This window comes from Pseudorasbora parva, chromosome 7, assembly GCF_024679245.1.
Source record: "Pseudorasbora parva isolate DD20220531a chromosome 7, ASM2467924v1, whole genome shotgun sequence".
Lineage (NCBI taxonomy): Eukaryota > Metazoa > Chordata > Actinopteri > Cypriniformes > Gobionidae > Pseudorasbora > Pseudorasbora parva.
This window is the reverse complement of record NC_090178.1, coordinates 28,848,074-28,866,053: the sequence shown is the minus strand read 5'-3', so window position 1 is coordinate 28,866,053 and position 17,980 is coordinate 28,848,074. Positions and strand designations below refer to the sequence as shown.

Genomic DNA, 17,980 nt, shown 5'->3' with positions numbered 1-17,980 from the left:
TTTGCCCCTCCCTCTTCCCTCCCCTCGTCTCTGTTCTCTGTACATTCTTTTCTTCTGTGCTTATCTTTATTCTTTCTCTCCTCCCCTTCCCTCCTCCACCTGACTTTACTTTTCTCTGCTGATTTCCCACACAATACCAGTTCTCCATCTTTTAGATTTTCTCATACTTAGTCCTACTTTAGCTTTCTCCCTCTTTCCCTCTTTGTCCTGCTCTCTCAATATATCAATATAACTTCACTTTGCCCCCAGATTAAACAACCACACTCTGTTTACAATACAAAATGTTCAATCCTTTCTGCCAGATTCACAGGTTTACACTATCGTTCAAAAGGTCTGGTTCAGTAAGATTTTTTATTAAAGAAATTAATGCTTTGTTTGCCTTTTTTGTTTTGTTTTGCAAGGACACGTTAAATTGACCAAAAGTGACTGTAGAGACATTTATAATTAAACAAAAGATTGTCATTTCAAATAAATGCTTTACTTTTGAGCTTTGTATTCATCAAAGAATCCTGAAAAAAATGTATCGTGCTGCTGAAAAATATCAGCAGCACAACTGTTTTCAACATAATCGGATACGTTTATTGAGTTTATTAGAATGATTTCTGTAAGGATCATGTGACATTAAAAATTTGTCTTTGCCATCACAACAATAAACCGATACCAGTATCTGTATCGGGCCTGATACCAAACTCATGTACTCGTAGAAATACCCCCGAAACCAAAGACCGATACCATACGTGATGTAACTGACAAAATTTTCACACTGACACAATGTCAGCCTCAGGGGTGTGGAACTATACAACAAGCCAGTACTCAAAAGAAGCCAGTACTCAGTACTCTGCTTACCATTCACAATGCTAAGCTTGTAATAATGTGTTATAATTAGAGTGGTATGTTGGATTTCCTTGGGAAATTCAAGCATTTCTTTGCATCATTACGTCACGTCTGTATACACAAAGAAAGAGTCCGGCTAGTAGGCTATTGCATGTGAGGAGCGGATCACATGTTCTGCAACGGATCATTTATAGCCTTTTCTCACAGCAGTTGGAGAAATCAAACTTATCATTTTGATGGTGGATTGTAATCCAGAAAGGCCCAAATGATGACTATACAGAATCTACTGGTAATGCGAATACACACTAAATACACAGTCATGCAATGCCAAGGCTGTTAACATTAACAACTTGACAATGAAGTATAATAATAATAATAATAATTTGCAAGGTTTGATGTTGCGATCGGTAGCTTTAATTACCGGTAGTGCAATTTTTTTGCAATGTTTTGTTCCCAAAAGTGGCAGAATGTTACTTTGTTCAGATGACATTTTCCCGTGAAAATTCTTATTTAGGTTATACTCCAGAATGTAGAATCTGTTATTCTGAAGTACATCATCTACACCGGTGCTGTGACTGACATCAAGCCACACTAACTCCTCAAAAGATTAGATTCTTCCGCGCTGAGGAGCCGCTGATGCACAACTCACTCAAAGATAGCTCTGCAAATAATTGCAATTGCAGCTTTCAAACCAAGATGGTGACACAGAAGCAAAACTTAAAGGTGTCATGAACTGGCTTTTCAAAAATGTTTATACTGTTGTCTAGGTCAAATTATGACGTACGAATGGTTTTTACATTCAAAAACATCATAACTAATAAGTAATAGGCTATTTTCTACACTGGATTTGAGGCTCTCTAAAAAACGCTGGGTTTTGATGGGCGTGCCACACTGAAGACTTAGTCTTAGAAGTAAATGCCCACGGCTAGGATTCAATAAGATTTGCATATTTAATGAGCTTCTGCTCCTGTTAGTTCATGTGAGGGAGGAAGTGTTTTGAAGGCAGCCGGAATAATTATCTGACGGGGCTCAGTTTTTTTTTTTTTTTTTGTATTACTTGGCCCGGCCAATCGGTGGATATAAGCGCCAACCGCTCTTCAAATGCAATGAGATTAAGAAATGAATGTTATTTCATTATTTAAGATTCACCGGCCTGCCGACGTGCTTATGTTTTGGCAACCCGTCTGGAAAACATATAATGTTAGCCCCTGGACATTGGGCTTTGCGAGCTCTGGGAGTCTGAACCCGGATCGCAATGAACCAACATATAAGGGATTCCAGCCTGTGACAGTGTGCTGGTATGTTCTGTTAGACATGTCACATACACAATCAGTACAATCTGTAACAATGCAATACTATTGCATATAAACAACGTGTTTTACTCACGTGTTGCACCATTCCTGTCGTATAATATTCCAATATATAAGGCACAGGATTATGTTTTAATCTCAATTCTTTAATGTCTGCAAATCCAGTGTCAACCTGTGTCTTGTTTACAAACGATTATCTTGCTATCTTTGGCGTTTTTATTGCTCGGTAATGCGATCAGTTTAGCTACAGAAGCAGTGTATACACATAGAGGCGGCGTTCTACTCTTGTAATACGTCATTGATTAGAGAGCCTCATTTTCTCGGCCTGGTATGTATAAAAGCTTTTCTTTTACTAACAAGGAAGTTTTCAGCTCTGAAACTTACAGGATATTCTTATATTACCATGACGTTTTATATATCAAAGGCTCAAGGGAAAGTTGATATCTCAATTCATCACCCATTTAAGGACTGCAGCTTTTAAAAACATTTTTTTGGGGCAGTGGTAATTATGCCCTTCGCAGGTAATTGGATGCTGAAATTTGTGCTTTAAGTTTGTGATAAGCACATAAAAATAATACTTTTTTTTAATTTGAGTAATAATAAAGAAGCTGTCCTTCATTCATTAGTGTCACTGTGTTGCGCTTGGAAAATGGCCACATCACCAAAAATTTTTTTTAATAAATGTATAGGTAACGGTATCAGCAAGTATGAGAAAACAAATATCGGTACTCCTACTTGGTCCTTAAAAAATGGTATCCATGCATACCTAATTAAAATATATTAAAATAGAAACCAGGTATTATATATTTTACAATACAAGTAAATGAAAATAATTTTTTTTGAACTATTTTTGAAAATTGAGACTTCATTCAAAAACATAGAATAAAAATGACTTGAACATTTTATAATGAGCATTTTTTTTATTTCTGAGTTTAATGTGTTTTGATATTTTTGGGGCATAACTTTCATGATATTGTAAAGAAGAAAAAAAAAGCTTTATTAAGAGAAAAGAAGAAATCGTATAGAGAGGACATGATTGTGTCACGGTCAATAACTTTTAAAATATCAGATAATTTGAAATAAATGTCATCTCTTGCGACTCCCCAAAATTGTAATGATTATTAATGAATAAATAATTCATGAAATTTGTAAATAATCTTAAATATATTTAAAAATAATTGTTGTGTACATTGACAAGACAAAAAGTTGTACTACTGTTTGCTTGATTGTTATTTGCCAGATGACATTTTAGTCATTAAATGAAAATTGAAAATGGTATAAAAGTTAAGGACTTGATTAATGAGTAGTGATATGGAATCAAAATATCATTAGCTCAGTAAAAAAACAAAAACAATATAAATCTATGGATATTCCCCACTATGGTAGAAAAACAAACCATGCGTGCGTGAATTTTCTCAGAGGCGGCTGCAGGGCACTCGGAGTCCATGGTGCTCATCTGATTAAAGATTACCTCAAGTACAGGAGAGAGGTAATTAAGCATTACAGGAGGAAGTCTATCTCCCCCACCATACCCTCACTCAGCAGATCCAGCCCCCATTTGCAATTTGAACGCCCCAAGCAAAACATAATAGTTTTCTGCTCTGGTGATTTTGGTTTCACTGTAAACTGCCCAGTATTCTTTACTTAGCATAACTATGTTGTCTTCTCAAAGCACAATAGTTTTAAACATTCAGTCCTCAAACAAAAGGAACCGGCTCAGCTTGAGCAAATGGTAATGTCTTTTGGTTTCTGTTCTATTCAGTTGTTTTATCAGCTTAACTGGATCAGGCTAAACTAAACCCTGTCATCTTGTAGGCAGCAGCAGAGTCAATATGTCTTATTTTGGGTAGAGATACCAGTGGGCTGTGTAGAATGGAAACCATGAAAGAGAAAACTGAGGGGGAACGAGGGAGAACTGAACACAGTCTAGCCTGCTGTGATCTGAATGAATCTGTGAGAGCTGGCTGAGTGACTATGTCAGTGGAGTGTGCATACTTTTTTGATCTTTATTTACAATGTATTTTTTACAACATGACAGTTATGACGCTACAACGTCTCTACATCTGCTGCTCTTATTCCTTGTGGGTTTTTTAGGGCAAAAGATAGATTAATAGTAGATATCAGCAGGACAAAGTTAGCATGGTTGTAATGTTTTTGTTGTTTTTTTTACTGTAAAATATCAAAATTGCAGTAGGTGTTAAAGGTCTTGTTGGTTTGCATTCCGCACTGGATTAATGAAATAATGAAATGAAACCAGTTTGACAATTGTACATTCTTTCTCTTTATTACTTGCACCCCTGCAAAAATGTATTTACGATGCTCTCCTTTTCAGTATATGTATTTTTTGGGAAGGTGCCACCTCAGAGATTGGCAGTAGTTTAGAACTGTGGGTGGCACTCAGAGTGGCCAAGTTTTTTTAATGAAATTTTATTTTGTAGCTACACCTTTTGTGTGTTGTTTTTTGTATAGTTTGTACAGCATTTTGGGACAATATGTTTACAACATTAATACAATGAAAATATTCAATTTCTTGGTAGAGGCAGTTATTTAAAGTTGAGATTAATCATAAGGAGCGACAGATCTTTTGTTTTTCATTTTGACGTACATCTAAGTGTAACGGCTTATCATAAAAGAAAGAATGCAGGATGGAGACTTTGTTCTGGCTTGGCTCACTTGTTGTTGATTAGTTTAAGATGCGGGCCTTTTGACAAAGTTGCATTGAAGTAGCGAGGTTAAGTTCAGTCAGTCAACTCATGTTTTCTTTTTAAACAAAATCAAGGTTGAGGTGCTTGAAATTGAAGTGAATGAGGCCAAATATTAAAAAGAAATGTGAAGCTTATCTTATAAAAGCATGTACAATAATTCTTGTTATGACTACAGGCTCTGGTCATATAATTAGAATATCATCAAAAAGTTGATTTATTCATTACACAGACTGATATATTTCAAATGCTTATTTATTTTAATTTTAATGATTATAACTGAAAACTAAGGAAAATCCCAAATTCAGTATCTCAGAAAATGTGAATATTGTGGAAAGGTTCAATAATGAAGACACCTGGTACACTCTAATCAGCTAATTAACTCAAAACACCTGCAAATGCCTTTAAATGTTTTCTCATGCTGCGTCCCAATTCGCCTACTTATACTACGTCCTAAAAGTATGTACTCTTTTTGTGAAGAAAAAGTATATACTTTTGAGAGTGTAGCAGAAAAGTATGCAAGCTTCGGGACATACTACTTCGCCATCTTTAACGGACTCTGTCGCTTAGTTACAAGCATACCGTCACCGTTTAACTGCCCTGTCAATCATCGTCAGATTCGTCACAGTTCAAATCCTCCACATTCAGTTTTTTTTCCTACCGTATGGGAGAGAAATGTAGTAGCACGTTTATACGCCGGGTCTTTAGTGCAGACTCCCCTCATGTGTTTGCAGTTTAAATATAATGACGCATTTAAAAGTTAATGGGCAAACATATCATTACAAAAAATATAATGTAGATAGCACTGAATAAAAATATATTTTCGTCAGGTTAAATACTGATAATTGATCACTCACCTTTATCTAAACCGCTCTACTTAACCGTCTGACACGCACATCTGTCATGTTTGTAGTTCTAATCGAATCCCCGTCCAACTTGCAATGGGTTGTGGGCAATATCAGCCTGTGCATCGATTTGCACTTATAATTCTGACCGGAAATAGTAAACCATCTGGGTATCTTTGGAATACTCTTTTCAACATACTACGATTTGGGACATACTAATTCTGTTTTCGAATACTATTTAGTATGGATAGTATGTGAATTGGGACGCAGGGTCAGTTAAGTTCTGTAGGCCAGTGTTTCCCAACTTCTTTTCAGTCATGGCACCCTTTGAAAATTTTTGGCAATTTTGTGGCACCCCCTCACCAGGGGCGGAGCCAGACGATGTAAACATTCGGGGCTTAGCCCAAACCTAGGGGGGTCCGGGGGCATACTCCCCCGGGGAGATTTTTTCCATTTACATCAGCTAAATGCACTATTTTTCAGGCTGTTGGAGATAATAGAATGCCTAAAAATCTACATACTATCTGGGAAAATAAGTTACTCAATAAAAAATAAAAAAATAAAATTCACCCAGTAGAGCCTACAACCTGTTTTGTATTTAACTGTTCTCCAGCTGTAGTGAATCCAAAACACCAAACATGTTAAGGATGACTCATTGGCAAATAAAAAGGCAACCATTATCTGACTACCTTTAAGTTGGCTTGCATAGGTGAAATTGGAATTTGGTGTAAACATCATTATTAATCTTTAGAGTTCAGTTTGGTTTACTTTGTGCTTAGCTGACAGATTTGCTACATCAGAATCCATGACCAATCAGATGTTGTTTTCGGCTGCAAACTTTTGCGGTTGGTGAGTTCTACAAAGGAAATGCCCATATTTGGATTAGACAGCGCTGTGTGTGAGACTGAGAGCTTTATAATGACACCAGGCATGACATGCTTCTGTGAATGGAGACGGCACGGGAGCTCGCGTTAGAGTAACTTTGGATGATTTCAGGTAGAAATCTAAAGGCGCACGGTAACAAAGTATAATGAAATAACCACCTTAAATGTGTAATGTTGCCTTTTTTTATTGTGACATGAAAGCTTACATGTTAAGGGAGTAAACTGGCCCAAAATCTAAAAATTGACTATGTTTTCACCTGTCGTGTCTCGCCTTAATAAGTAAAACCTAACGTTAACTCTAGCTAGCCAGCAATACAGTCATGTAACTCAAGTGTTACAACAGCGGATTCACAAACCTGTAACACTTTCGTCTGACGCAGAATCTCTCTCTGGCCGGTGAGGTTTAGTGTTCCTTTAAAAAAAATGTGTAGTGTCCATTAACTATAGTTAACTACGACGCCGGTGAAATACAAAACCCGCCAATCCCTGATGACAACGACGAAGAAGAAGATGTATATTCTTCTTCGTTAGTTTTTATTGGCAGTTGGCATTGGCAAACAAGCTGAGTGGTGTGCGACGCATTGCCGACTGCCACACACACACACACACGGTAAAGGAGCTTTTGTTTCATTTTTTTGCCGCTCCAGTCTGAAAGACTGAGAGGAAATGAAACAAAATTATTATTATTTTACTAAAAGATTCGGGGCTTTTGACAAAACATTCGGGGCTTAAGCCCCATTAGCCACCCCCCCGCTCCGCCCCTGCCCCTCACATACGTTACGCTAGGGGTGTAACGGTACAGATTGCTCACGGTTCAGTTTTAGGTTCACGGTTTCGGTACGGTTCGGTATTTGTTATATTCAGGGGAAATAGGACTACTGTCAAATAAAAATAAAGAAAATAAGAACAAATAACTTAAATGCAAGCAGCAGTACAAATAAATACTATTGAGAAAAGATACTAATAAAATAAACAATGCTTTACAGGTTTTTTAGGTAGGTCTAACATTGCTTTCCAGGTAGAGAAGTTGAATAAAGTAATCAAATTTACTTTATTTTCTAAAGATTATTCATTATTAAACTTACAAAAGCTATTAAATCAAGAGCAGTAAGTGATGTCCTATAGTGTTAATTTTGTCACATTTTTTATTTAGTCTTAGTCTTGTGCTAAATGTCCTAAAATGTTAGTTTTAGTCATATTTAGTCATTCACATATCTTTTGTAGTTAGTCAAGTTTTAGTCGACTAAAAGTCTTGCATTTTAGTCTAGTTTTAGTCAAAAGACGACTTAATGTATCTTAGTCACGTTTTAGTCGATTAAAAGTCTTGTCATTTTAGTTTTAGTCAAAAGAAAACTCATTATTTCTTAGTCAAGTTTTAGTTAAAACATCACAGAAATAAATGATAATTTAAAGTATAATAAATTGAAAACCAAATATTTAAAATTGTAATAATATATCAAAATATTTTTTTTAATTCTGTATTTTTGATCAAATAAATGAGGAGCAGAAGAAACTTCTTTCAAAAACATTACAAATAGAAATGTATATATAGCCTACTGTACATATAAGGGAAGTTTGCCTTTTTAAGCACTATTTTAAACTTTTCTTAGGTTAAATTATATTTGCTTGCATTCATGTATATTCACTCTATTTTAACCTTAATCACTACACTAATAGTAATATAAATAATAAATATATTAGAAAAGAAAAAGGAAAATATTTTAAGTGCTCATTAATGGACCATAATTATTGCACAAATAGTTTTTCTAACAAAAGCTCTCATCAAAATGTTCATTACTTTACTGTTTACCTGTATGGTGAAGCTGTTGTCTATTCAAATGTATTGCCAATTTTCTCTTTATCTGACTCCATTTAATCATAATTTAGAATTTAGGTTAGAATGCCAATTGGTTATTTGGTCATTTATATTTAATAGTTTAACTACACATTTAATTATTCTGTTTAACCCTTTGTTGAAATTATACCCAACCTGAATAATTCCAGAGCAAGTCAGAATCAATCAAAGTGTAACAATTTATTAACAGTCAGGCAAATGTATAATGCCAATTACATAATCAATTCAAAGGTAGCCTAATCCATATAACATCAAACACTCTGAAATAAAGAATGAAATGTATACCTGACTTCTGAAAATTACATAATGCTGGCTATCTTGAAACATCCAGCATTACGGGCTGACCTGTTTAAAGTGTCAAGACCCGATCTCTTTGCAACTTTTCCTTAAATACCCAGAAACAAATGCACAAACTCTTTCAAATGTTAACACGAGTTCACAATGGGAATTTGCATTAATCAAGTCTTATAGACTTGTATGGATGCAAAGTCCAAATGGCTGAAATCCACACTCACCATACTAAGACAAGATATCTCTAAACTCTTAAAACATTGATTATCTTTTGGTTAACTTCTTTGGGGATGAGATCTTTGTACCAGTAGCACTGAGACATTTCAAATGATATCAAACACATATAATATTGTATTGTGTGGATTGACATTGTAATATAGAGATTTTGGGTGTGTTTTCAGTGATCTCAGCATGAGAGAGGGAAGGAATTGGGGGAGAGGGGGTCAACAGGGAAAGATGTAAGGCTTGTTCGACTTTACCTAGCGATGCGCAGACCGATCGGCGGCTGACTTGAAGCAGTACATGCTGGTTAGAAATTTTTTTCCGACTTGAGACCATAGACAGTAAAAGAAATCGACAGAGCGTTCCCATAGACTTCAACGGCGGAAAATGAGGTAAATTAGAGGCACTCACTTCCTGATGGCTGAGCGAACTGCGCAGGCTCAGCTTGAGCTTGACGACGTAGATGTGACGTAAGCAACCTGTCTGACAGCTGTAGGCCTTCTAGTAGTTTTGGAAAGTGAAATCTGAATCACGTTGTTTAAATATTTTCTCCCGTTGCTTTTGGCTCACTATCGGCTTCTCCCCTTTCTTCTTCCTTGACTTTATCGGACTTTATGTTTCTACGGGCCCCCCGACTACCTTATAGACAGTAAAAGATTGTTTCTAAGTGTCTCCTCCTGTCTATATGGTAATTTTTCAACTGTGCGACAGAGTCGCGTTGGTTATGATGCAATTGTTAGCCTATTTTTACAGAAACAGCTTCTACGGGGCGATAGTGTAAGATACAAGGTAATGGAGCCTTTTATGCATTGTCGTGTTTCTTTATAAATAAACAATATACAAATAGAGTCTTTAAACGCCTCAGATGTAAAGTTATTCACTGTCAAAGTGACTCAAAAATGAATAGGAGTCAATGGGATGCTAACAGCAGGTGATGGCTTGGTTAGCCTCCCTATGGGTGGAACGCTTTCCGAGTGCTAGATTACCCCCTTGCTTGAGACAGCGCCAACAGCACGTGACTGTGACGTATGTCAACAAAGTACCGCGAGAGCGATTCGAGAGTAGCCAGCTAATGCAGCCGGTGCAGATTCTTAAGGGGGACTGCAGGAGGCTGCTCGAGCTCTGATGACGACACAGCTGATCCACGATTGGCCGGATTCACCGCATGACAGCGAACACATGTGTTTCGTGTTTATTCTAAAACCTTATGTTACAATAATGCTCACAAATCATTTATTTATAATAGCAAAACCTCTTTTTATATAGTCGCAATGTTATATTCTCATGTTTATCAAACTAAAACTGATAAAAACCATTGACAACACTTCATTGATAGTGTAGGTTAATATGTTGAACATTAATCTTGTCCAAATAGACGCTTTATTAAGCTGTATATGCTCCTGAATGTTTTCTCCGGACCAGAAAAACCATGCTTCATCTGATGCCTTAGATGTCTTCAATGTTTATTGTCTTCAGGACAATCCACATCACACATATCAAATGGACAACATGAAAAAACTGAAAATAAATAAAAATTACAATCAAATTCGTGATAAAGTTGTTTTTTCCATGACGTTGTTCGATTACGACCATAGCTTATGAAACTGAAATTAATACACATAGTACATTAAATTATAAACAAACAATAACCAAGCTATAAACAAACATACCGTGTGCTTTCCAATTAGGATTCAGGAGACATTAGGAGACATCTTATCAAACACTCTTTTCAATCTTCAGAACTCTCAATTCGTGTGCGCAACACCTCATGTTTTCCATGTTTTATGCTAATCAAATCACATGACTGGTACATATTATTTTACTCATTTTCTCCTGTAGGTGTCACTATTGCCAAACTATCATGCAAAATAAATATACTATTCTCAAATAAGTATTCATGAATCACAACATTTTGAAACAAACAAAACAAAACTTTCAAGAAGTGACCAAAATATTCAGAAAGAAAAATACTTTATCTGCGACAGCTACACTGCCACCAAAATTACAAGGATTTATGTCAGCAATATTTTGATCAACTCAAAGCCTGTAATTTTCCTTTAAGCTGTTATTTAACTTTCATTCACCTTTAAAAACTTTCACAACCAGTGTTGATGACTTCTATTTAAACCCTATTTGTTCAGCACTATTTTAGATGTCAAGATTACTTTGTCTAATCCCAGTTTCTGGTCCCTCTACTAATTTTAGGAGTTATTTTCAATGATTACCACTAATTTTTGGATTGGACGCTCCAAAAGGGACAAAAGGGACGTCAATCATTAAACTTTTTTTCCTAACTTACTTTGTCCCATTTGGAGTTTAACCTTTCGCACAAACCCATCATCGTCTGCATTTGTCTCCACAACTCTAGCTAGCCTACGTTCATTTCTGGGAACATTGTCCTCTTTGACAATTACGACATCTTCAATGTGAACATTTCTTCTAGGCGTGTGCCACTGTTGTCTGAGGCTTATGTTGGCCAGGTATTCTTTGCGCAATCTGCTCCAAAACTGCTCAGACAAGTACTGCACTCTTCTCCATCTTTTCCTAGCATACAGATCTTCACAGACAAATTTGCCAGGAGGAGGAAGAGGCACTGAAGTCTTCATCGTGAACAGATGAGTAGGTGTCAAAGGCTCAACACTCTTTGGGTCATTTATTGTGTTAGTGGTAAGCCACCGACTATTTACAATTACCATTGCCTCATAGAAAAATTTCCTTAATGAGCTGTCATCCAGTCTTCCTTTAGCTTGAGCCAGAACAGCATTCATCACACTCCTAACTGTCCTTAGTTGGCGTTCCCACACGCCTCCCATGTGGCTTGCTTCAGGAACATTCATAAGGAAATCACATTGTTTACTTGCAAGATAGGTCGAGATCCTCTCTTGGTCCAGATCCTTCAAACCTTTTTTCCAGCTCATTCTTCGCCCCCCATGAAATTCCTGCCTTGGTCGGATCTAATCTGTCGAACGGCTCCTCTGATTGCTATGAAACATCTTATAGCATTAAGAAATGCATCGGTAGTAAGATCCTCTAACATTTCTAAATGTACAGCCCTGGAGCTTAAACACGTAAACAACAGACCATACCTTTTGAATTCCTTCCGACCTTGTTTCGTGTAGAAGGGCCTGAAACAGTCAATACCAGAATGCGAGAATGGGGGAGAGGGTTCCACTCTGTCTGCTGGAAGGTCAGCCATACGTGTTCTTCAACTGGTCTACGCAGCTTTCTGCAAGTAACAAAATTTTTGATGTACTTGGCCACTACATTGCTGGCACCTAATATCCAATATCCATTGGCTCTGAGCTCATTCAAGGTCTGACCTCGGCTTTGATGTTGAGTTTTCTTGTGACAATGGTCAAGGATTAGTTGCATGACAATGCCTTCCTTGGGAAGAATTAATGGATGTTTCACCTCAAATGCTGCATTAGATTTTCTTAAGCGTCCACCAACCCTGAGCAGTTCATTCTGGAGGATATGATCAAGTTGGTATAACTTGTTATTCTTTGGCAGCTTAGCAGGGTTTTGATCGAGCCATTTACGTTCTTCTTTGAAGGCTTCTTTTTGTGCTGCTTTGACATACACTAATGAACCCTGACATGTCTCTGTTCACCAGTCTTTTAATCCTTGCAATTGTATTAAGGGCTGTATTCCAATTTGAGAATCTTGATAGTCTTTCAAGAAAGCTGCTTCTTACACAGGCATCTATTTTCAATACCTTTACCTCAGGGTCACCTACAAGAAGATCTGGGGGATTTTCATGAGTGATAATATCTCGTTCCCATAAGAACTTGGGACCCATCAACCAACTTGAGTCCATCAGGTCTGCCACCTTGAGACCCCTAGATGCACAGTCTGCAGGATTTTGACTTGTTTCCACATAGAACCATTGCCCTGGACCCGTAGAGTCTCTAATCTTCTGGACACGATTAGCTACAAAGACATGAAAGCGCCGGGCTTCATTCTTGATATACCCTAGGACTACCTGGGAATCGGTCCAGAAAACTCCTCATTTACCTTCAGATCAAGCTCCTCTCTAAGAACATGACTTACTGCTGCAGAAACTGTGGCTGCGGTCAGCTCAAGGCGTGGTATGCTGAAAACTTTCGTAGGGGCTACTCTAGCCTTACCCATAACCAGTGCGCAATGCACTTGTTTATCAGCAACAATCCTAATGTATGAACACTGCCCATAACCCTCACTGCTGGCATCTGAAAAATGATGCAGCTCTATTTTCTGGATTCTGCCCATATTTTCAGGAATGAAGCATCTTGGTATTTGAACCCTTTGGAGATTTTCCAAGTCATGGAGCCATGTATCCCACTTTGGTTTCAGATCAGAGGGAAGAGGTTCATCCCATCCTACCCCTTGTTTGCACATCTCTTGGAGCACTCTTTTCCCAATCAAGACATAGGGAGCGATAAAACCTAATGGGTCGTACACACTTGCAACCACTGACAGAATGTGTCATAGTCTGTTCGCTACTCCTGCTGGTTTCTCCTCCTCTCTTCTCGTTTCCCTCCTCAGCTGTTCCCCATTAGCGGGGTTCCTCTGATCCGTTGCACCTGCCTCTCTCTCCCTGCTTCTTGCTATTTAACCCTCCCTTTCTTCTCGTCAGTTGCCGGATTATTTTGCTGAGTAAGCTGATGTTGACGATCTATTACTCTCCTGTCGGGTGTCCACTATCTGGATCAGGTCAGCCCTAACACCTTGCTGCTTTATAACCTCTCTACCACTCTGTGTCCAGCCCCCGCAGTAGACGATCTCCCGGAGCGGTGCTCTGCACATTGCAGCCGCCTGGTGCGCAGATACGAGGGGGTTAGTCCCGCTCGCTGGTCTCCCGGACTCACGGCCACCTTCCCCGTCTCCATCCTAACCCGAGAGAGAGAGAGACTGTCCCGTTTGCAGGGGAATCTTCTAAAGACTGTGCTGCTAAACCTTTGTTATATTTCTGCTCTGCCTTTGTTCCAGTTACAAGGGATTCCCGGTCCCGCAGCTACTTGCTTTCTAATTTAACGAGATATGTTGCAGCACTCCCTAAATAAACTATCTCTCTGTGCATTTTTGGATCCTGTCTGTTCCTTACAACAGAATGCCTCGCCGAGTGGCAGCTCTTTCAGGAAGGTCAACTTTGAATGAGAATGTATCAGTCTCTATGTTCCATTTTACTCCAAGTACAGTCTGCATTGGAAGCTCATTGTAGTTCAGATCCACATCCTTCACAACACTGGCACGTTCGCTCTCTGGAATTGCACTCAAGACTTCTCTGACATTAGACACAAACTTGTGCAAACGCAGTTTTCCTTTTGCCAAGACTTCTTTCGCTTCACCAACCAACCTGTTGGCCTTCTCGGTGGAATCAACACTGACCAGTCCATCATCCACATGGACATTTTTGCGAATGAAGCTTGCTGCCAGTGGATAGTCCTTTTCATATTTACTGGTAAGATATTTCATGCAGTAGTTCGCACAACCCGGAGAGGATGCTGCTCCAAAAATATGCACTCACATGCGGTATTCCTTAGGTTCCTTTTCAGTGTTCCCTTCTTCCCACCATAGGAATCTCAAGAAATCACGATCATCTGGACTGACGTGAAAGCGATGAAACATCATCTCCACATCGCAAACAATCGCAATCTGATGCTCACGAAATCTACACAACACTCCTGTCAGAGCATTTGTTAAGTCTGCACCTGCGGGTAAGTGGTCATTTAGAGACGTACCTTCAAATTTGGCAGAGCAGTCAAATGCCACTCTTATTTTTTCTGGCTTCCTGGGATGATACACCCAGTGGTGCGGAATGTTTCATGTATTGCCTTCCTTTGATGTGGCCTCTGCTCTTCGGCATCACCATCTCTAAATACACTCTCCATAAACCTCTCTGTACTTGGTATTTCTCTCCAGTTTTCTTTTCAAATGTTTCAAGCGAACCGTAGCAAGCTGCTTATTGTTCGGTAATTGAGGACGTTCTCTAAAAGGTAAGGGCATTTCCACATGCCCTTCTCTGTTGTGCTGAGTTGTTTCATCCAGATGTTGAAGAAACTGAATGTCTTCCTGAGATATTGTCTTTTCTCTTGAGTCTGTATCCCGAAAGTCTGCTTCTAATGCCCTGATCACAGAGGCAGGTGTGATAGCTGGGAGTTCCTTTACAGAAATGCAATGACAGAACCCTACTACATTTCTAGAGCAAGTACTGGGTGTTATGGATCCCACTATACTCCATCCTAAGTCTGTCTTGACTGCGTATGGTTCGTGATCCTTTCCTGCCCTTGGACAATCATAGCCAATTAGAAGTCCTACAAATCCGGCATCTTGCCTGAAACACTGAGCAGGTGACTCCATCTTTGAGCCTTTTTGCAAGTAGGAATGTTATCTCGTTCCAAGGGAATGTATTCTCGAGTGTATACAGGTGGCAACTCAATGTACTCTTGCAGATTATAACCTCTCACTCTTAGCCCAATAGCTCTCTGACAATTCTCAATTAAAGCTCTATCCGTCATTGTGGACAGCTTTAATTTCACAGATTCTGTGTTTGCTTGCAGTTTGTCACAGATGTCCTGACTGATAAATGTATTACTGCTCTGCGTGTCCAGTAATGCATAGGATAGAATTTCTGGGCTGTCCTTTGTTGCACAAGAGAGCATGATCAGATGAGAGCAAATGATTGTTGCACTGGAATGATCATCGAAGTATGATTACCATTGTCCATCTCTACACTGCATAAACTAGTGGAAGCCCTTTCCTCAAGTGAAGCTTCTGGTTTTACTCCTTGAGAGCGTTCTTCGTGTAGTGGAGAGGGGTGACGCTGTCTACAGATGTTGCAAGTAGCTCGCTTTTTACAGTTTTTGGAGATATGACTGATTCTGAGGCAACCAAAGTACATCTTATTGTTGATGACGAACCTTTTCTTCTCCTCAAGAGGCATTGCCGCAAACTTTTCACATTTGTATATAAAGTGATTTTGCTGACAGCAGACACATTCTATTTGCCTCTTATCCTGAGTGGAAGAAGGGCTGGGTTTGAAGCCTTTCTCTCTTTCCAATGCACTCAAGCTCTTTGCAATGGGTTTAACATTTTCCGCCAGAGCACTGGCCTTGAGACGTTTCTGCTCCTTTGCAGGCCTTTCATCTGCATGTTTTAAAGCAAGTAGTGAGGACACAGGATTACATGCAATATGTGCCTCCTCTGCCACAAAGTCTGAAAACTCTGTGAAATTTGGATATGGCTTCTCTTCGTCTAGTGTTTTAGTGACATACCTATTCCAGCGAGTTGTTTCCCAGTCAGGAAGTTTCTGCAGAAATTTCTGGTTTTCTTCACAATCTTCCAAAACCCCCAAACCATGTACAAGCGGCATTGCATTTTTGCAAGAGATGAGGAAATCACTAAACTCCCTTAAATTCAGCGATTCTTTGGGTCCAATTTTTTGCCAGTTACTCAGCTTTGCCCTAAAAGCCCTTTGAACTACAAAGGGGTGTCCATAACGTTTGTTCAGGGTATCCCAAGCTTGCATGTATGCATCCTCATCACTCCTATAAAATGTTCCCTCTAGTACAATAAGCGCATCTCCACTTATGTACATTTTCAGATAGAACAGCCTATGTGCGGGAGTTGTACAGTTCGTTTTGATCAAAGCTTTAAAGCAAGTGCGCCTGTAAACGTGAACGGCAATGGAGCTGGAAGTTTAGTCATGGCCAGAGATTCTTTTAGTGCTTTCACTAACAAGACCTCATCTACTTTTTTCTCTGACTCATTTTCAGAGCATGGTTGAGTTTTTTGGAAACCTTGTCGCATGAAGGGTTATTGTGCTGCAGTGGATGCTGACGTGGAGGTAAAGTGATTTTTTCTTTAGTATCTCCTATTTCAGCATTCAATCTTGATTCCTCTTCTGCATACACAATGTATTCAGCTTCCATAACTTCAAAATTTCTTTGCTCCTCCAGCATTTTCAACCTCTTGTTGAGCTAGCACCTCTTTTCTTTGAGCTGAGATTTCTTTTTCTCTGTTTAGTTCAGCGCGCTTTGCAGCTAAACGTGCCGCTGCTTCCGCCCTTTTTACTGACATATGACTTCCCTGCTGACTATCTCTTTCAGCTCTCGACTCAGTTGATCCATAAATTGACCTGGCGTCATCTCTTTGCAGTAACTGGGTGAGTGTTTCTTTTACAGCTTCAGCATCAAACGCCTTAGTGCCAACTTCTGCGCAACGTCTTTTCAGTAGTGCGGTTATTTCACTAGTAACTGAAGTGCAGCTGTCCATTCTCCTTCTGATATCTTGAGATGGGACGTTCAATGCACGTATACTCTCATATGTTTGTTTCAACTCTGCCTCACTTTCCTCTACCGTTCCCATCATGTCATTCAACTCCTTTTTAGAGCATTCTTCTTTTAGTTTAGATCTGATAAACTGCGCTTCAGCTTTAAAGTTTAAGTATGTGAACATAAAGTTTCGTTCTTTTTTTGCTAACCCGTCACGTCGCGACACTGCCTACTATCATTCGTCACTGCAGCAATAATCTTTTTGCGTTGCTTTTCTGCGCGGCAAGGAATGAAGACACGTAAAACGCAATGGAGTTTTAATGCAACGAAATCGCGACGCTCCCTTGAATGGCGACATCTTCACTTTCACCAATGGCCACATTTTCCACCGTGCTGAATATGCTCTTCACATCGAGGGCTGGCAATGATCTTTCCTTTTCCATGATGAACTCTTGCACTCTTCCAAGGGGTACACGTTTTTTCACTATAACGGCTCCTGAATGTTTTCTCCGGACCAGAAAAACCATGCTTCAACTGATGCCTTAGATGTCTTCAATGTTTATTGTCTTCAGGACAATCCACATCACACATATCAAATGGACAACGTGAAAAAACTGAAAATAAATAAAAATTACAATCAAATTCGTGATGAAGTTGTTTTTTCCATAACGTTGTTCGATTACGACCATAGCTTATGAAACTGAAATTAATAATAATAATAAATTAATAATACACATAGTACATTAAATTATAAACAAACAATAACCAAGCTATAAACAAACATA

The 17,980-nt window shown here is 38.8% G+C and overlaps 1 protein-coding gene across 1 annotated transcript in view; it reads left to right on the top strand.

Moving 5' to 3' along the window:
• The window catches only part of LOC137083203 (glutamate receptor ionotropic, NMDA 2D), a 175,493-nt gene that overhangs the window by 24,992 nt on the left and 132,521 nt on the right, over positions 1-17,980 (top strand). The gene's annotated exons all lie outside the window — the stretch shown is intronic.